This window comes from Lactuca sativa, chromosome 1 (assembly GCF_002870075.4).
Source record: "Lactuca sativa cultivar Salinas chromosome 1, Lsat_Salinas_v11, whole genome shotgun sequence".
In the NCBI taxonomy this organism is placed as follows: Eukaryota; Viridiplantae; Streptophyta; class Magnoliopsida; order Asterales; family Asteraceae; genus Lactuca; species Lactuca sativa.
The window spans coordinates 65,876,562-65,898,528 of record NC_056623.2 but is presented as its reverse complement, the minus strand read 5'-3'; positions in this window follow the sequence as shown (position 1 = coordinate 65,898,528).

The following is a 21,967-nucleotide window of genomic DNA, read 5'->3' as shown; positions in this document are numbered from 1 at the left end:
AAACATAAGTCAGCCTCAAAAGTGCTTTTCAAGTAGCATAGCATCCTGTTAACTCCTTCACAATGTTCTTTGCCTGAATTTGACATAAATATGCTGACAATTCCCATGTCTAGATCTTGTATACAAATAAAACATATTTGTGCAAAATAAGTTTTGATAAATCAATAACATGCAACTATATAATATTACATTTCATATTTTAGATTATACTTCGGAAAATTCATATTTCGTACTCATAAAGCATAATTAGTTGGCATTGTATTTTTTTAAGTATCATACTTCTTAATCCTTCTAATTTAGATATTTTATATTTCAAGACTGGTAATTTCAATTAATGCACTTTTACATTCATAGTTTTTACTTGATGTATTTTTAGGTATTGTAATTTCAAATATATTGTATCTTTCATTTATTTAATTTGTAATTCTTGATTTTAAATTAATGTAATATTAAATTTTATATAAAATGATTAAAAATAAAAGTGACATATTAATAACTAGAAATTATACAAAAGATACTAAAGTTTCATCCATATCCGGTTTAACCGCTGCAGTTTATTTTGATCTATATGAACCACACATGATTGGAAAAAAAAAAATCATCGCGACCACTTTGACATGTTCATGACAGATTTACAAGTTTTTTTGTTCTATAATAAAAATCATTCGCAACGACTACCATAAATGGTAACATGAATGCACTTATAATAAAAATAACAAGATATTAATGAAAATAGCCTATTATTTATTTTCTTATCCAGTAAACAAAAATAAAAAATAGGTTCGTACATTAGAACTTTCATGAATGTAAAATATATTTCTTTGTTGCTTTTGTATTCTCGATAAAATACACTAGATAAATAACATTTATTTACTTTTTGTTTATTTTATTGAAATAACATAATAGTCAAAGATAGTTGAAAAAATATTTTATTTTGGATCAATGGATAATTCCTTATCAAATATGTATTTTGAATCAATGGTTAATTGTTTTTAAAGATGTTAGTAGTTTGAAACTATATAATATATATAGTTTGTTTGAATGGCAAATATCTTGGTAATTTGTTTTTTGCATTCCATGTTGAGTAGAAATAAACAATAGAATGTTTACATTAATATATTGTAATTTTGACTAAAAAAATGCATTCATGTTACTATTTGTAATGGTCGAGATAGGTTTTTTTAAAACATGAATAAATTTTTTATAACTAAAAAACCTGCAAAACCTATAAAATCGGCACAAATATGTCAAAGAGATCACACTGGACCTTTTTTTTTTTTTTTTTTGCTATTCATGAGTGGTTTTGTATATCAAAACAAAATACGATGGTTAAACTAGATTTGGGCGTAACTTCAGTGACTTTTATGTACTTTTCATTTAAAATAATATGATATTGATGTGACAATCAAATAAACTCTATAAAGTTTAATGGAATGTTGAAATTAAATAGTATAGTTCAATGGGTAGTGAATGTTGATGTAACAATCTATTGATATGATGATATCTAATAGAGTTTAATGTATTGTGGATATTCTTAATCCTACTAATAAAATGATAGAAACACTAGGGATGTTTTGATTGTTTGGATTCACTGAGAGTCGTGATGCACTTTTAGACTAAAGGATAGTACAATTGGAATCTCAATCGGATCAAACTAAGAACAGAGAAATGAAGATTGTATGACTCTTGTGTATCAAATTCAAGAATGACCGATACTAGATGTTAACCACTATTTGAAAAACTACCAAAAACTGTCATATGGTAGTTTTATAATCATCAACTAACCACCATAAAACTAGGTCTAAATACAGGGTCATAAAACCAGGTTTGAGACACAATTTCGGATTTTAATGCATTTTCCATAAAGCAATACTAACCCAAACAAAATCAGGTCTAAATATAGGGTCATAAAACCTACAATTAACCCCATCTAGGGGCTCTGCGTGCTGCCCCAGACCTTTGTGGTCCAGGGGCTTCGCCCCTAAATAACAGTGTATTTTTAATCAGGATAAATTCAAACAAGTGTGCACTCCGAACCACCTTTATTTGTTCAATATTTATCAAGATTACAATGGTCAATAAATTCATCTCATTAGTGTAACATCCATAAAAATTGTGCCAAATTTAAACTTTTTAAAACGTTTCAAAAGCAGTTATTATTACAAAACTTGTTTTCAAAATAGTATAAGGTCAGAGTATCCCAGAATCAAATCATAAAATCATGAAATATGAGGAGCTGTATGATTACACCTTCGTCTTCCTACGATCATCAGAAGTACCTGAAACAATAATCGATAAATGTAAGCTCGAGGGCTTAGTGAGTTACCCCCAAAATACCAATGTCATACAGATATAATCATATCATATAAACAAATACAACATGAATAATGAGCCATCAGTCTGACTAGACCGCCTCACAGGCCATCAGTCTATCTAGACCGCTCTCCGAGCCTTCGGCACGTCTGGACCACCTCTCAGGGTCTTCAGCTTATCCGAACCGCTCGCCGAGCCTTCGGCCTGACTATATGCCCTCTCGGATCTGCAGTTTATCTGGTCCGCCCTAGGTATCTTAGCCTACAGCACAAAGCAGGACATGCCTCAACCTAATCCCCCAATCCAACTAACATGTGCATAATCATATCATTCGCTAGCTAGCATGTACAGATAATCATACAGGTCTAACAGATCACTAATCATGGCAACCATCCTATAACCAGGATACCGATCTAACCGATCACTAACATAGCAACCATCCTATAACCAGGATACCAATCTAAAAGATCACTAACATAGCATAATCTATAACCAAGATACCGATCTAATCGATCATTAACATAGCAACCATCCTATAACCAGGATACAAATCATAAAGCATATTATGCAATAAACTCGGATACAAATCCAAAGAGGGTCGGCATTGGTGCCTTAGACCCTGTTGATATAGTGAGGAGAACTCACATCACGAGTAGCTCGAAGTGATAAAATCAAACTCCACCAAATGCAGCTCCAAGTCTAACACCTTCAAAATGAAGCCAAGATAAAGTAGAGTCAGATCCACAAACTCCATTTTTCTCCAAGATTCTTATACTTCACACCTGGGAATCGGGGTGTTACAATTCTCCCCTACTCGAACTATACTTCATCCTCGAAGTCTACTACGACGAACAATCCTGGATAGTGCTCCCGCATCTCTGCCTCTGGCTCCCACGTCCACTCGGATCCCCTCATGTGCTCCACTGTACCTTTACCAAAGGTATTTCCTTGTTCCATAGAACTTTCACCTTCCTCTCAAAAACATCCACCGGCCTCTCGATGTAATTCAGGCGTTCATCGACCTGAATATCATCTAATGACACTACTGCCTCCTCATCCAGAATGCACTTCCGCAACTGTGAAACATTGAAAGTGTTGTGGATTTGACTAAGCTCCTCATGGAGATCTAATCTATACGTCGCCTTGCCAACTCTGGCAGCGATCCTGAATGGTCCGATATATCAGGGACCCAACTTCCCCCTCTTCCTGAAGCGAATAACACCCTTCCAGGGTGAGACCTTCAGGAGTACCATGTCACCCACCAGGAACTCCAGCACAGATCAGCATCTGTCAGCGTAACTCTTCTGCCGACTCTGAGCGGTCTGCAGCTGTTGTCTGATCTGCTGAATCCTTTCGGTAATTTGCAGAACTACCTTTATCCGGCCCCATCACTCTGTGACCGATCTCATCCCAACAGACTGGGTGCGACATCTTTGTCCATACAACAGCTCATATGGTGGGGAACCAATACTGGAATGAAAGTTGTTGTTGTAGGAGAACTCTGCAAGAGGTAGGTAGGAGTCCCAGCTCCCACCGAAATCAATAATGCAGGCTCTCAGCATATCCTCGACAGTCTGTATGGTCTACTCACTCTGATCGTTTGTCTACGGATGATAGGTTGTGCTGAAGTGTAGTCGCGTGCCCAGTTCCTCATGGAACTTCTGCCAAAAACGGGAGGTGAACCAAACATCGCGGTCTGAGACAATAGAGACCTGCACCCCATGGCGAGCAACGACCTCGCGTATATACAAGTCGACCAGCTTCTCGACCGATGAACACTCTTGTTGTTGGATTAGTGTCCAAGTCCATAACTATTTTGGTATGTACTTGAACTGATGGTGCATGGTCCTTTTGGGTTGCCTTCACCAAAGCAACTTGATAGGATAAATTATGGAGAGAAAGGATTAAATATGATTTATTAATATATTATGAGAATAATATATTAAAGGAGAAATCATATTGTTTAATTAATATTAGTCAAGAATTAATAAGAATTAAGTTTGTAGCTAAAAGACATTAATTAAACTTAAGGGACCAGAACTGTCAATTGTATAATAGTTGAATATTGAGATAATGGACTCCATACTAAAGGAGTGGACGAATTCTATGGGGAAACCCATTAGAAATCGTCCTAGGCCTTTAAGGAAGGACCACATGGGTTGCTTAGGGCTTAAGCATCCAAATTAAGGTTTCCTTGTTAGATAACCCTAATAGTCTCACTATTTAAAGAACCCTTATGCCCCAAAAACGTGGTGAACTTGTTGTCTAGGGTTTCCACACGTTTTGGGCAGCCTCCTTCTCTTCTCTTCTTCATCCTCTTGCTTTTGGTGTTTGTGAACCATTAGAGGAGTGACATTTGTGACTCTAAGCTTTCTAAAGTCAATACAAGGAGGATTTGAGATTGTTATTGCTACATAACAATCAAGGTATGATCTAAACCCTAATTCATATGTTATATTGATTATCATATACTAGATCTAGGGTTTATAGTCTTGGATGAATTGCATGTACAATAGAGAAACCTAGATCCAAGCATTAGGGTTTGCATGAGCACATAGGATGTTTTTATGGCTAAAACCCATCAGTGGTATCAGAGCCTTGGTTGGTTCCTATTGTATTGATGCCTTGTATGTTTGTTCAAGTTGCAAAATCGTTTTTTGGCCTCCCTGCTTGTTGAACTCGGCGAGTCCCATTGTGGACTCGGCGAGTAGGCCCCTACTCGGCGAGTCCATAGGGGTACTCGGCGAGTTCGAGCGTTAGAAAGAGGGGATTTCGGGATTTCTTGCTGTTTTTCTCATGGATACTTGCCTTATCTGTTTTAGGTCATTAAAATCCGATTTTATACATATTTATGAGTATATCCTTGATTAAACAAAAGATAATTACCAATTGATTAGATAATAACTTCCTTATATGATTAAAGTTGATTATTTGTATTAATTGGGTAACTTATCTTGCAAGAAATTAATTTTAGGTCAAATTAGATAATAATTAGATTAATTGTTTAATTTAAGTTATTTGCTATTTGATCTTTGTGTTTTGAATAGTTTCAAAACTTGCCCTCAAGTTTTGGAATTTAAATTTTGATTAAAAGGTTTGATTTTGAAATATTTAAATTCTAAACCCTAATGTTTTGAAATGTTTCAAAACTTGCCCTCAAGTTTTGGAATTTAAAAGTTAATTAAAAGTTTAATTTAGGAACGTTAAATTCTAAAACCCTAGTGTTGTTTTGAAAAGTTCAATTCTCACCCTTATGGTTTTATTAATTAATTAAAGTGTATAATTAAAAGAGATTTAATAAATCCATAAAGTTTTGGTTCACAATTTGATTGAATTAAAAGTATAATTGTTAAATTTGACCACCTAGTATTTTAAAAGTGTAAAATACACCCTTTACTATATATATAACATTAAAAGTCTAACATTATATATATGTATGAGTAAAAGTCAGTCTTACCGTTAGTAGGCCTCATTCACGAAGCTGGTCTATAAGGGGTGTTTAAGGAAATTGCCTATAAAATGGCGATTGAATGGGTATCCATTCTTACCCACCGCACTCTTGACTAGTGGAGGGTCGTTAGCCGAACTGTAAGATAGGGCAGAAACCTTCCATTAAAAGTATAATGAAATACAAAAGTAACTAAATGCTTTTATAAAATTCTCAATCTTAGTTACTTTAGACAAAAGTGAATTGATGCAATTCCATGAAATTACACTTTGTGCCCTTGTGAAGACGTTAGTGGAGCGCGTGTGGTTAACCGGCACACTAAATGGTTCTGAGCAAAGGTAGCAAAGAGTGACTCAATGTTTGTTATAGTTCGGTGGAGCGTGTGTGGTTAACCGGCACATCGAATAGGTGACTGTAACATGTGGGGGCACCATGTAAGTTTGCATGGTTATTCACACCCGCTTTGTGATCCCCGACATCCCAGTCACAAACTAGAGGGGCATATCGAGATTTAAACATGTCATTGAAATGTTCAATGAATCTCATAGGATCTAGGAGTTTTCATAGATTTAAAACTTAAATTTCTTTTTCGTTTTCATGGTGGAAATTAGTGAATCGTCATTCACTTACCTTCAAATATTCTGCAACTAGATTACGGCATCCCTTTTCTAGGTTGTAGCGTATTGTGTTGGGTCCTAGCCTTAATATCTCATTTGGGTGATTTATTAAGGACTCAATCTATCAACTAACTTGAATTTATTTTTCTCCCGTTTTGTAGATGTCAAAGTACGACAACTATGGTCTTCCCAAATCCCGTGGAACAAGCATTCCACATGAAGATGATATTCCACGATTCGATCGAGGAACAAGAAATCATGCTTCACTTCCTCCACCTCCTCCAATTATTCTCCCTAACCCACAAGATCAAAGAATTGAAAGGTTCAATGTCACTAAAACCCTATTGGAAATGAAACATGAAGATGGTAAAACCGTGTGTGCCCACGTTCTAGGAATGAAATCACACATCGATAGGTTGATAATGTTGGGTGCGTCATTCCCTGATAAGTTGGTTGTGAACTGGGTTCTGCAGTCACTTCCTAAATCATATAATGAGTTCAAAAGAAAGTATTATATGATGGATCATGACGAAAACCTCATTGACCTAACTTACATGCTCATTGCTGCAGAATCAGAAATGATTTGGCAAAGCAATGGAGCATATTTGTTGGGAAAGTCAACCAACCATGCTTCTGAGGACGTTCTAGGAGAATCGGCCTGCGTTTGCTACCAAGAGAAAGGGCGTTGGATATAAGTCTACCCTAAGAGCCTGAAGAGTCCAGAAGATGGGAGAGTCAAAGAGTATGATTGTGCTTCAGGTAAAATCCACTATCTAACTCCATTAAGTTCCTATTCATTGATTCTTAATACATAATGTGATAAGATTGCATTTGAATGTTTTGCGGGATCAATGAAAAGAGAGGAAGCTTGATGAAAGAGCAAGATGAGTCTAATCACGAAGAAATGGATCTCGATCGCATGGATTTGAAGATTAGATTTTGAGCTTAGAAATTTATGATAGAGTTGTTAGGAATTTTTCTTTTTGACTACATAGTTTTCAGTTGATTTTGCATTGTAAGGACAAATGTTTTCTGCTGCTTTTATGAATAAAATAAATTTTGGTTTGACTCATTTATTTATTTATTTATTTCCTTACAATGAAATCGTTATGAAAAATTGATGTCCGCATATTTCTACAACAAATGGAAGTGATTCTTAATTATGTTATTTATGGAAATGTCAAGAATTTACCAAATTGGGAGAGTTTCTCATCGCCCAAGTTTCAATTGCACAGAAACTTGGAATCATGCAACTTGGTTGCACGATGAATGAGAAATTTCATATTTGGAAATTAGACTAATTCGTTGACAAAGTGTCAAGTGAAGGACTAGGAGATCAAGTACACAAAGTTGAGTGTTGATCAAGTCCACCACAAGGGTAACAAAGATATTCGTCATGATTACTAAAGGATTAGTAAATATGATTATACTTATAAGATTAAGTGTGATTCTGAATTGATTGAAAAGGTTTAAATCAATAGCAGAACGAATAAAAGAATCAAGTAGGCAGAAAGATAAAAGTTTCTCTATTCTAAGAAGAAGGGAGAGTACCTTTTATACTTTATGATATGTCTAAATGATTAAGAACCATATTTCAATTGATACTCTAAATAAGTCTTAGTACAAGTGTATGTATAAGAAGAGGAATCAAGAATTGAAGAAATGGTTAAATCAAGAAGTCAATCATACTTCATTCCAAAACAAGTCTTAGAGTTAAGATTGTAATATTGAGTGACAAGTCTTAAGAAGGTTTATAACATTCATCAAATGTAGAATTTGGAAAAAGGTTTTCCTATTCTCGCACATTTGAAATTGGAAAGTTGTGATGTCTTGGATAAGACAAAGACCAACTAGGACCAATATTATGACATGTTTTGTCTTGATAAAGGCTACACTAACTCTTGAATATTTGTTTGTCAAGAAATGTTTATTGACAAGAGAATCTTATATGTCAAGGAGTCAGTGGGAGTCTTAATGGTCTTGAAAGGTTTCAAGAACAAATCAAGAATAAACCTTATCGATCATCACTAGCACACGAGTAGAGGTTTACAACCTATTGTGTTGACATTACCTTGTTTCTGTGCCATTCCAATTAAGTTAATTATGCATGTGAGCCCTATGAGTTCCCATTTGAACGCATAAAAGGCAAACACCTTGATCAATGGAAAGTACATTGATAGGAAAGGGTGAGCTGCTTAACTACTTGGAAGACATGGTGGGCAGCCGTGTTACCATAAGGCAAGAAATCAAGATTGAGAAAGTTCGGTCCATACGAGTTTGGGTTTGTCGCAAACTTTGGTTTTGATAAATTCACATGGATAGGAACAAATACACCATTAAAATCTAAGTGTCATAAGATTCCCTCCTTCATGAAAATGACTGTGAGGAAATGCTTTCACTAAAAGAGATATTAAGAAGATAGGGATTGTGAAATTGTATTCTCGAATTCGATTATGGTTACAGTATCCCTTTCCATGATTCAAATTATGAGATTTGGCAATTAGTCTGAATTGTTTTAGACACACATATGAGCTATCTAAGGGAAAGGTGTATAAGCTTAGATAAAGGATTATCAAAGCATTAGGTATTAGAAACATGAATTTAAGAAATTCAATAGGTATTGTTTTTCTAAAAAAATAAAGTTGTTTCTGAATACATGTCAAAGCTAGTGGGAGCATAAGTGTTATGTTTATAATAATCATCGTGATAGTGGGAGCATAAATGTTATGATTGTATGATTATTAAGGCAAGTATTGCAAATTAGCAATATTAATTATAGAAAACAAGAGTCATACTTTGCAAAGTTGTAAGGGTTGAATAGTTGTTTTGCTATAATTAAGGGAGAGAATATTATCCTTCATTTCAAATCTAAAGGCTTAGGTTGTGGAATGTTAATAAACTTAGTCAAGGATACATAATGTGTTATTAAATTTCGATTATGATTACGGCATTCCTCTTCATAATTCGAATTGTGAGAACGTAGCACATAAAATATTATGGCAGAAGATTGATAAAGTATCAAATCTTTATGTAAGACATTATGAATCGTGTCCCATACGCTTCGGGTTTAGGATCGATTGCAAATGCTATAATATTTGACCATTCTAAAATTTTCCAAATGTCTAGTGCATTTAGAGGGAAAAGGACAAGAATCGGTTTGACTAAGATAATTAAACAATTATCAAAGGACAATCCAAAGTTCGCCGAGGATTGGTCGCTTGTGAGTAGTTGGAAGTATAGTATTGGATGGACCATATCGACAGTATTATAAATAGATAAGATTCTATTAAGAATGAGTTGTCATATGGAAAATATGGAAATGTTTCCATATTGTGAGTTGGATATTGAAAGTATGTGTCTAGATTAGAAATTTTATGCAAAATGATGTTCAAAGGAATGTACTTTGAGTGAGAGACATCACATCTATGGAATTGTCTTGTAACAGTCTCTGATAGAGGACTTTGTAATTTCATTGGCAATAGTCATTATGACTTTAGTGCAGTGACATTACGAAAGGATCATTGCATAAAATGTTAGAATCTAACATATTCTATAAGTGGCAAGAATTTGATATTCTTTCACTTATGGAGAAAGGGTTAGGAGTTGTGAAATGAGTATGATTGGAAACGTGTTCATTTGATCTATTTCAAAAAGTAAGAACCATAGGTAAACATTGTGTGCATGCTAAGAGCATGGGACAAGTGTTGTAATAATTCAAGTAAGAAGTTCATTACCAGAAACAACAAATAATGAGTAATCGATATAGTGATAAATAAAAGGTGTTTTATTTATACTCAAAGGTTTGAGGCCGTATGGGATTAGTATTATTCTTGTGTTTCACTTTGCATGTTTTGACTTCCTGAATAATTTAATTGGTAAAGACAGTCAAATTATTCGAACGGGCCACAGTCGTTCATATGTTGGAAGTAGATATGAATGAAGACTGTCATGAATTGGTGTGTGGATTGTCTAAAGGGTATTAGACATAAGCAATTGTTTGCTGCAACGTTCATGAGTGCTTATGAATATGATTTTAGCATTGGATTAAACCCACGCTCACTTGGATCACTTCATGGATTTGTATCACAAGTGATTGGTGAGACGATAACATCTTGTATTCTTGAAACCGAGATGTGTGAGTTGTATCTTGCGAGTCGGTTTCACATTGATAATATGTAAACGCACCAGTAACTTGGTGGTATAAAATATATTGTTGTGTGTGATTCGGTGAGTGAGTGCAAGCGAGCATTGAGTTAAAGTTTATCCGTTCCTTTTATCCAAAGTAAGATAAAAGCGATATTTGTGGGCCCCTCGATGATTTAGTGATGGCACCTAAGCTCTTAGCCAAGTCGGGACTAATTTGATGTGTTCAAATTGTAGTTTGTTGTCAGTCGTCATAAATCGGAAGTCTAGAAATAGTATAGAGAGAATGATTAAGTTCATGTCTCATATCTATACGATATCTAGAATGGAGGAATATATGATCCCTTATCTAAAGGACACGCGTATCTGATAAGATCAGAGTTGACAGCGGCTTTAGAAAGCTACGATTGCAGATCAGGATCTGAAGTCATACGCAGAATAGTTGTTAGACTTATCCAAGTAGGAGACTGTTGGATTAGTGTCTGAGTCCATAACTATTTTTGTATGTATTTGACCCGATGGTGCATGGTCCTTTTGGGTTGCCTTCACCAAAGCAACTTGATAGGATAAATTATGGAGAGAAAGGATTAAATATGATTTATTAATATATTATGAGAATAATATATTAAAGGAGAAATCATATTGTTTAATTAATATTAGTCAAGAATTAATAAGAATTAAGTTTGTAGCTAAAAGACATTAATTAAACTTAAGGGACTAGAACTATCAATTGTATGATAGTTGAATATTGAGATAACGGACTCCATATTAAAGGAGTGGACGAATTCTATGGGGAAACCCATTAGAAATCGTCCTAGGCCTTTAAGGAAGGACCACACGGGTTGCTTAGGGCGTAAGCATCCAAATTAGGGTTTCCTTGTTAGATAACCCTAATAGCCTCACTATTTAAAGAACCCTTATGCCCCAAAAACGTGGTGAACTTGTTGTCTAGGGTTTCCAGACGTTTTGGGCAGCCTCCTTCTCTTCTTTTCTTCATCCTCTTGCTTTTGGTGTTTGTGAACCATTAGAGGAGTGACATTTGTGACTCTAAGCTTTCTAAAGTCAATACAAGGAGGATTTGAGATTGTTATTTCTACATAACAATCAAGGTATGATCTAAACCCTAATTCATATGTTATATTGATTATCATATACTAGATCTAGGGTTTATAGTCTTGGATGAATTGCATGTACAATAGAGAAACCTAGATCCAAGCATTAAGGTTTGTATGAGCACATAGGATGTTTTATGGCTAAAACCCATCACCTGTATCGCCAAAAAGTGGGCACTCTTGGTCAATCGATCCACGATGACCCAAATAGCGTCGAATCCCTTCGTCATCCTCGGTAGCTTGGTAATAAAATCCATCGTGATCAGTTCTCACTTCCACATGGGAACCTCTAGAGGTTGCAGCTTGCCATGCGGCCTCTAGTGCTCGGCCTTGACCATCCTGCAGGTCAAACACCTCTCCACGTACCAAGAAATTTCTCGCTTCACGCAGGGCCACCAGTAACTCAGTCGCAAATCCCGGTACATCTTGGTGGCCCCCAGGTGAATAGAGAAGAGAGACTTATGAGCCTCCTCCAAAATAGTCTATCTGAGCCCACCAAACATCGGAACCCAGAACCGACCGCAACGGGTCAATAATCACCGGCTATCATGCACAAATCGGGTGTTCTCTCCCCTAATCCTCTCAAGTCTCAAGTTCTCCTGACGCATACCCTCTACCCAAGCCTCTTTGATCAAGCTCACAAGTGGAGAAACCACTGACATCCTCACACATGCCACTGGGGTAGAAGGTCCAGCTGAATTGTAGCTCAGAGCGTCTGTAACCACGTTCCCTTTACCTGGGTGGTAAAGGATCTCACAGTCGTAGTCCTTGACTACATCCAGCCGCATGCGCTATCTCATGTTCAGGTTTGGCTGATCCATGATGTGTCTCAGGCTTTTGTGGTTCGTATATATGGTACAACAGACCCCATCGAGGTAATGTCTCCAAATCCTGAGAGCGAATACCACTGCTCCTAACTTTAGATCATGAGTAGGGTATCTCGTCTCGAGCGGATATAGTTTTCGCGATGTGTAGGCTATCACCCGTCCTATCTAAATGAGGACCGTTTCCAGTCCCATGATGGATGCATCATAGAATACCAAAAATCCTCGACTCCTCTGCTGTAAGGTGGAAGGCACGTGCCTGGGCCCTCGGGGGTGCTACTTGTCCCTGACTCCCGTCAGTAATCCTCAGTGTAGCCGGCGCTAGAGCCTACGCCGGCCTGGCCGGGAATTGTGGACAGTTGGTCTTCACGTGACCAACTTGATAACAGTGGTAGCATATCCTCATATCCTGAATCGGGGTTGTCTGGAAACAATCCCTCACAAAATTCCCCTCCTTTCCACATTTGCGACACCCGCTACCAGATCTACAAACCCCCGAGTGACCCTTCCCGCACTTTCCGCAAGTGTGGCCCTACTGTCCCCCTAACCTGGAATCAGCAGTCTTAGACCGCTTTGGCATCGGCCGTGACTGTGTCGGGGCCTACCGTTGCTCCCTCAACTGCAACTCAATCTCCAACTCATGCCGCCTAACGACTTCCTGTAACTCTAGAAGCGTATCACAATGTTGAGTCGTCACAAACTGTCGAATGTCCGTCTTGAGCATGCTCAGATAACGTGTCATCTAAGCCTGCTCCGAAGCAAACTCTGGGCAGAACATCGCCCTCTTTGTGAACATACAGGTGATCTTCGTCACCGTCTCACCATCCTATCTCAAATCTAGAAACTCCTGAGCTAGCCGCTCTCACTCAACCCATGGAATGTAGCGAGCGTGAAACATATCCCAGAACTGCTCCCAAGTAACTGCGGCTCTCCGATCATCAGAATACAATCCAGTCATCAATCTCCACCAGTCCTTTGCCCCAAACCTCAGCAGGTTCAGGGCACATCTGACCTTCTGGTCAGTAGGACATGAACACGTGAAGAAACACCCCTCCACGTCAGATAGCCACCTCATGGATTTGATGGGGTCCTGATTCACATCAAAAGTAGGGGGCTTTGTGTTTTCGAAGTCCCGATACTGAAAAGCCCGACTGACTCCTACACCTGCCACCGTTATAGCCGATGTGGTTGCTGTGACAGGCGCCTCAGTGAGGGCTGCATAGCGATTTTCGAAATACTCCATCATGGCGGTCTTGATAGACCCAAACATCTCTAGTAACTGAGCCCGGAACATCGCAGCCACCTCATCATGTAGGATCTCCGGGATCCTGGCGTCCATCTCGCCTGGCCCCATCTGGCCGATAGTCTTGGGCACTGTGGGTTCCTCCTGTCCGCCGTCTCCTAATCCTGACCCGGATCCAGTGACAAATCGTTGAGTAACCACCATGTTGAAAAATATACCATAAAGATATCAAATATTACATATAACAATCCGGGGACCAACCCCCAACTAAACCCTAGGGGTTGTGACTTCCTTGCTATGCATATGGGTCCTGTGCTTTCAGTAGTACGGGCCCAAACTACCTTCCACACCTACCTATACCCATATTTGTCTCAAGCATCATCACAACGGCCTAAAACTATATGTAAGCATGGCATGCACTCAATGCTCACTCCTAGAGGAAGGCTAAATATCTCATAACTAGCAGACTCATCCCAAACAACCCATCCATGAAACTTCCACCACCCTACAACACTCGTGTATGCTAACCATACATAACGTTAGACCCTATAGACTTTCGAATACCTAATCCTACCCTAAGCCCTTTATCAAACAAGAACAGGAAATAAGGTCAAACCAAACATTCTCAGGCTATAAGATCTTAATAATGTATGGTCATGATGCATACACTAAGCAACTATAGTAATGATGTCAATTTCATATACGGAAAAACCCTAGGCTATCAGGCATCATATAATCAGGCAATTCTATCATGCAATTCCTGAAGATCCCTAGCCTACTAAGAGCATTTTGTTCTAACATATAACATAAATCAAATAATCCGTAAGGTATTTTGGGGTCTATCCGCGAGCTCTGGCTGATCGTACACTTGCATCCTCCTTTATTATTTTGAAAATATTTTAAGAAAATCATTTTAAAATCTTATCCTCGGTTTGAGACTGGACACACGTGATTGTTACCTCCAATTCACTCAAACCAAGGCTCCGATACCAACTTATAACATCCATAAAAATCATGCCAAATTTAAACTTTTTAAAACGTTTCAAAACTAATGATTATTACAAAACTTGTTTTCAAAATAGTATAAGGTCAGAGTATCCCAGAATCAAATCATAAAATCATGAAATATGAGGAGTTGTACGATCACGCCTCAGAAGTACATGACACAATTGTAACACCCAAAGTTTTGAAGACCAAGAAAGGGAAGAAAACCCTAAGTTTAGGGGTCGACTCGGCGAGTCGGAGCGGGATCCGGGTCGAGGAGTAAGTGACCAACTCGGCGAGTCGGCCAAGTGGACTCGGCGAGTATGTTCTGTGCGAGGAAAACCCTAAATTCGGGACTTGGAGCCTATATAAACGTCTTAATCTTCTTCCTAGGGTTCCTTACTGCCTCTTAAGCCCTGGATATCAAACCCTAGCCGCCATATCCTCTATTTGAGCCATTTATTGCCTTCAAGAGTGCATTAAGCTTGGAGAAAGAAGAAGAATCTTGAGAGTGCAAGAAGGGGGCTGTAGATCCGGGATTGGGAAGACATTTCTGAGCTTTTGGAGGTATAACCTAGTTCCTGGACCCTTTTTGCATCTAGATTTATGTGTGGTTGTTGGGGCTCTTTAGCCATAATGATATTGTTTTGATTTAGGAGCCGGATCTGGAGTTGCTACTTCAGATCCAAGTGTGTTATGGACTGGATAAGCATAAAGTATCAGCCCTTGAGTCGATTTTGAAGCCCCTTGGCCTTAAACCCTAGTTTATGGTGCTTTTTGCCTAGATCTCCCTCTCTACACGTAAAGTTTGCAACTTTACGTGGGGGATAGGCTTGGGAAGGGTAGATCTACAGTTTGGAGTCCATGCATGACTCAAAAGTCCTCTGCATGTATGTAGATCTGAATGGACTTGGCGAGTAGCTTGAAGATGAGGAGGAACTCGACGAGTGGGATGAACAGCTCGTCGAGTCAAATGAAGTTGGGCATGAACTCGGCGAGTTGGAAGAACGACTCGGCGAGTTGGATGAAGATTGCCTTGTACTCGGCGAGTCTGTTCTTGGACCTGGCGAGTCTGTTCTTGGACTCGGCGAGTCAGGTCGCGGAACCCCAAACCCTTCGAGTTGAAACTCGAATCAGTGAGTCAAATGGAGACTCGGTGAGTTGGACAGGTCAGGACTCGGTAATCGGTAGACTCGGCGAGTCGAGTCGCGAATAGAAGGACTCTGAACATATAAACTCGGCGAGTCAATAGGGTGACTCGGCGAGTAGGGTTGACCTGGGAGATTGACTTTGACCAGGACTTTGACTTTGGCAAGAGTTGACTTAGTTGACCTTTGAAGGTCAGTTAGACTAAGTGTTATGTTGATATTGGTAGCTCGGGGAGCTAGTGGAGCAGCAGTCCGGAGTCAGTGGCCAGGTAGCGGTCAAAGGAATTAGCAGCAGCAGTTCAGCAGTATCAGGTGAGTTTCCCTTTGTATGAATGGGTCTACAGCCACAATGCCGGCCCATGTAGTTGCGAGTAGAAGACCCGGGGGGTTAGCCCTAGGCACAATATGCTAGTATGATATTCGGGACGAGGTCCAATGATAGAGGGCGGGTGCCCAAGGAATGGTTTATGTGATAGTTTATACTTGTTGTCTGTGTGATACTTGTATGTGCCTGGTAGGGAGGTGAGTGTGGGCGACGTCCCGTATCTCACCAATAGCAGAGTGTGGATGGTGTTCCACATCTCAGTAGCAGGGGCGAGGCCCAAGTTAGGGAAGGAGTAAGGGTGGGCTGGGCCCGTACCTCACTATCAGCAGGATTATGGACGAGTTTCCATGACTCATCAGTAGTAGGACAAGGGCGGGGCCCAGAGATAGGCGAGGCCTTAGGACAAGATCCGTTAGTATGTGTTTAGATTATGTGATGTGATGTGATATGCTTACGTGCTATTATATGTTAGTGGGCGAGGCCCTGTGACAGGCGAGGCCTAACTGAAACAGATCTGTATCCGAGCGGGGCTCGAAGCCAGGCGGGGCCTGGAGCGGCGGGGCCGTTGTAGCGGGCGAGGCCCAAGGTAGGGGGCGAGGCCCAGGATAGCGAGCGTGGCCCAGTATGTGCATTATGTGGTTATGCCTGGTATGTGGTAGGGTGGGGAACTCACTAAGCTTCGTGCTTACGGTTTTCAGTTTTGGTTTCAGGTACTTCCGGTAGCGGATGATGGAGCTCGGGATGATCGTAAATGTTTACTCTGATAACGAATATGTATTTTGGAAACTAATACTTTGTTTATGTTTGAAAACGATGAATTTGCTTAACGAAATGTTTTATTAAATGAAATTTTTAGTCTTGAATTTTGGGACGTTACAACAATAATCGATAAATGTAAGCTCGAAGGCTTAGTGAGTTACCCCCTAAATACCAACGCATACAGATATAATCATACCATATAAACAAATACAACATGCAAAATGAGCCATCAGTCTGACTGGACCACCTCGCAGGCATCAGTATATCTGGATCGATCTCCGAGCCTTCGGCACGTCTGGACCGCTTCTCATGGCCTTCAGCCTATCCGGACCACTCGTCGGGCCTTCGGCCTGACAATATGCCCTCCCGGGTCTGCAGTCTATCCAGTTCGTCCTGGGTATCTTGGCCTACAACACAAAGCAGGACCTGCCTCAACCCAATCCCCCAATCAAACTAACATGTGCACAATCATATCATACGCTAGCTAGCATGTACAGATAATCATACGGATCTAACAGATCACTAATCATGGCAACCATCCTATAACCAGGATACTGATCTAACCGATCACTAACATAGCAACCATCCTATAACCAGGATACCGATCTAACAGATCACTAACGTAGCATAACCCTATAACCAGGATACCGATCTAACAGATCACTAACATAGCAACCATCCTATAACCAGGATACAAATCATAAAGCATATTGTGCAATAAACCCGGATACAAATCCAAAGAGGGCCGACATTGGTGCCTTATACCCTGTTGATATAGTGAGGAGAACTCACCTCACGAGTAGATCGAAGTGATAAAGTCAAACTCCACCAAATGCAGCTCCAAGTCCAACACCTTCAAAATGATGCCAAGATGAAGTAGAGTCAGATCCACAAGCTCCTTTTTGCTGCAAGCTTCTTATACTTCACACCTGGGAGTCGGGGTGTTACAATTAGACAAATAATATTTGTGACACAAATCACCAACATAAATATGGCAGTTTGTACATGTTAGTTGTTAAAATCCCAAAATTAGATCATTATGTTGTGTTCGATACTAGGTGTGAGACTCAAGTATTACATGGGTTAATTAAAAAAATATATCAAAATATAAGTATTTTTTAAAATTAAATTTTAAAATAAGGAAGGAAAAAACATATTTATTGCAATTTAAGATTATATTTATTACATTTAACACTTTACTTATATAGCTATATGTATATAAATTTGGTCATTTTTTTTAATATCCTTAAATTTTAATTTTAATTTAGCCCTCATAAGCAATCAAGAAAAAGCTATAAAACGACACATAAAATTTACGTGGTTCGATCGATGTGAACTACGTCAACGAGAAAGAACCGGAAAACTATTCTAACTTACCCAAAGTATACAAGTACAACAAACAAACTTATGCGATTCAAGTCTAATATGGAGTTGACACAGTTTATTCTATGATTCATGTTTATCGTGTCATTCAAACTAGATATTTGAAATTTGGATTAGTCTATATAACTTGTCATTATTAACAGAGTTAGGCTAGAAGGAGTGGTGTCACATTTATCATATTGTTTGTTCTTACCAATAAACAATAAAGATAAACATTACGAATTATATCTTTTATTTATTTCATCTTTCATAACAAAAGCCTATGTGTGTTGTTCTTCCCCTTGTAATGAGTCACATATTGAAATAGAAGTTCCGTATCACAATATTTACCTCCACCATCTCCTCCCTCAAATTGTATGTCATCGGATGTGAACTCTGGCGTTTACCGAGCCACGTCGGCTTTGCTAAATGCGGACCCTTACCGAAACGACTATAGCCTTAGGCCATCGGGTATGGCACCATTTTTTACACGTAAAAACCTATGTGGCATAGATGTTCACGCGTGTACACCGCCCCACTTAGGCGTAAATATGATGCAGATTGAGTGTAGTCACATGTTGTCACAGCCAATAAAAACAATTGACATCAAACGGTCAAAAATGGATCCGTTGAACTGTATAAAAAAATTAGTTTTCAAATTTAAAATAAACACTTACGACGATGAGGAGGAAGCTTTATCTAAAGCTTGGATTTTTATATCGTGTGACTCGCCGGAAAATAGCACTTACTTATCTTCAAATTATAACATAAAGCCTTAACCGAATCTCGACCTCGAAAATCTAACGAAGTTTCTAAAAATTCAACAACAAGCCCGAGAAAAATATGGAACTTAGGTTTAAGGTTTTTAATTTTTATGTTTAATTTTCTATGTTTTCTTAAATAATTTAGGTTTATGTAAGGGACAAAATTATATAATTGGAAAGTGGAAATAATGGTCACGTGTGGCGCAGGGGAAGGTTATGAGTTAGCTGGCAACTCCTGCATCTTGATATGAAATGTCTAGCGCTTTTAATTTTCCCCATGTTGAAATCTCATACACACCACCCCATGCTACACTTACTCCCAAATCGACACAATTCACAATTTTCACTTTGATCTTTGATCTCACCAAGTGATAACCAATCAACGGTTCACATTTATCATGCTATATGTACCGTACATTCGTGTTGGCTGTTGTCCTAGTTGTCACACCATACAGTTATAGTTGATGTTCTAAATTCTGACCAAATAAACTGTATCAGTTTTATTATGTTTGGATTTTATGCTGTCATTAAGATATTTTAGGTTGTGTTTATTATTATATGAAACTGCATTGAACTAGACTGAATAAGTTTTGTAAGATTGTTTTTTGTCAAGAGGGTGATGAATACATTCATGCAAGTCTTTGTCCTATACTGTGTTATGTTTTTAGGTGACAAAAAATTCTGCTTATTTTTGTTATATCAGTATTAGTCTCCGTCCCCATTCAATATCAGTTTCCATCCGGAGTTAGGTCTCAGACTCAATCTCAATCTATCTAATACATGTCAAATAAAGTGCAACCTATTTTGTTTTCGTCTCAATACGGTTGTGTATATGTTAAATGATGTACAATCTATTTTTTCCTTGTTACGTGCAAGTGTATACGATACCTTAATTTTCATATTATATAATTATTTTTATATATGTTTGAAGTTCATCATCTCTTATTAAAGGTTCTTTAAGGAGACAATCTAGGACTCCATTTGGCTTTGATTATGTATTAAAGAAGTGTAGTCATTATTTAAACATGAATAAACTAAGAATACGAACTTTGACCAACCTTTAGGAACTTGGGTTTTTTTTGTTTATATATATATATATATATATATATATATATATATATATATATATATATATATATATATATATATATATATATATATATATATATATATATATATATATAAAAGTTTAGGTTCTATAGAAAATAAAAAACCCTAAAAATCATAAAAATGCATAAAAAAATATTTAGAGATCACAAAACTTTTTTTGAAATTTTTTTTATAAAAAATCGCAACTTTTTCTTAAAATTCGCTGAAAAAGAAAATTCAAAATTTTTTTCAGCGAATTTGTATAGAAAGCTGCGATTTTTTATAAAAGAAAATTCAAAAAAAAATTTGTGATCTCTAAGTATTTTTTTTATACATTATTATGATTTTTAGGGTTTTTTTGTAGGGTTTTTTTATTTTCCAAATAATCCTTCCCTATATATATATATATATATATATATATATATATATATATATATATATATATATATATATATATATATATATATATATATATATATATATATATCGAGTCATTTTTAATTATGTTATGAGTTGGCTCGACTCAATTGTGAGGAAGTTACATGCAGAGAAAGAAAAAGACTCAACAGGCAAACCAAATGAAGTTTTAAAACAAAATATCCAAGATTAAGAAGCATATGGATAAGATGGCCTATAGAGTCAACAATGAGGATTAAGTTAATCTGCTTACATATCTAGGAGATCAAGAAACTTTAACTATATTTTTCACTCAAAAGGCAAAATTCGATAATATGGAGGGGTGAGAACTCTCAATTTGTTGAAAATATTATTCGCCTAATAAGTATCATAGGATTTCATATATAAGTATTTTCAAAGTTCTAGAAAATCGTATTTTTAAGGTCATTATGGAGGTTTTCACTGCACAATTGGCTTTCATTAAAGGTCTATTAGACCTAGGTCTAAGATTCTAAATAACCTAAGACGTGTCTTGGCAGCAATGTCAAACTTCAAGCTTTTTTGAGTCATGGCGGGTCATGCCGTTTGTAAAGCGTGACTTAAAGCGGTAATTTTGTATATAATTAATAATTTTATATGTATTTTCTACTGTTATTCATTTTTATATAATATATGACTTAAAACAATATTTTATCAAAGCTCAGCGGTAAGTACAAGCTTTGGAACCATAGCGTGCCATGACGGAACCGTGGCGAGTTTTTTAGAACACTGATTAAGTCCTTTAATGTTGAATTAAGTTATTGTTGAGTATAAGAGGAAAATTAAGAACTTATGGTTTTTAAAGTGGACTTCTAGAAGGTTCATTTTATTGGAAATACATTAATGATATTTTTTTCGATTAAATGGAAAAAAGACAAATAAGTAAATGATTAATGTCTTGACCCGTTAAGTTTGTGTTTTTTTTTAAAGTCATTAAATCATAGGAATACGACTTTTTAAGGTAATTAACTTTTCGGTTTGTTTACATCTAGGTAACTATTTTTTTGTACACATCTAGTTAACGAACTTTTTGGAAGAGTTCGCATATGACATGCTGTAGCAAGTTACATTCGGTCATAATGATCATATGTGAACACTTTCAACAAATTCGTTACCTAGATATATAAAAAAAATAGTTACCAAAATATGAACAAAACGAAAAGTTAAAGTAAATTACACGAATGGTCTCTATGGTTTACGGAAAATGTGTGTTTGGTTCCTAACTTATTTTTTTTAACTCGGATGGTCCCTACTATTTATTTTTTTTGCGCGCTTGGTCTCTGTCTTACCTAAAAATACTATTGTTCCCTTATTAATTAATTTTCTTATTTATTTTTTATATATTTGAAAAACTAATAGACGTCACATATTTGTATCTTCTCACCCTAAACCTGAAACCAC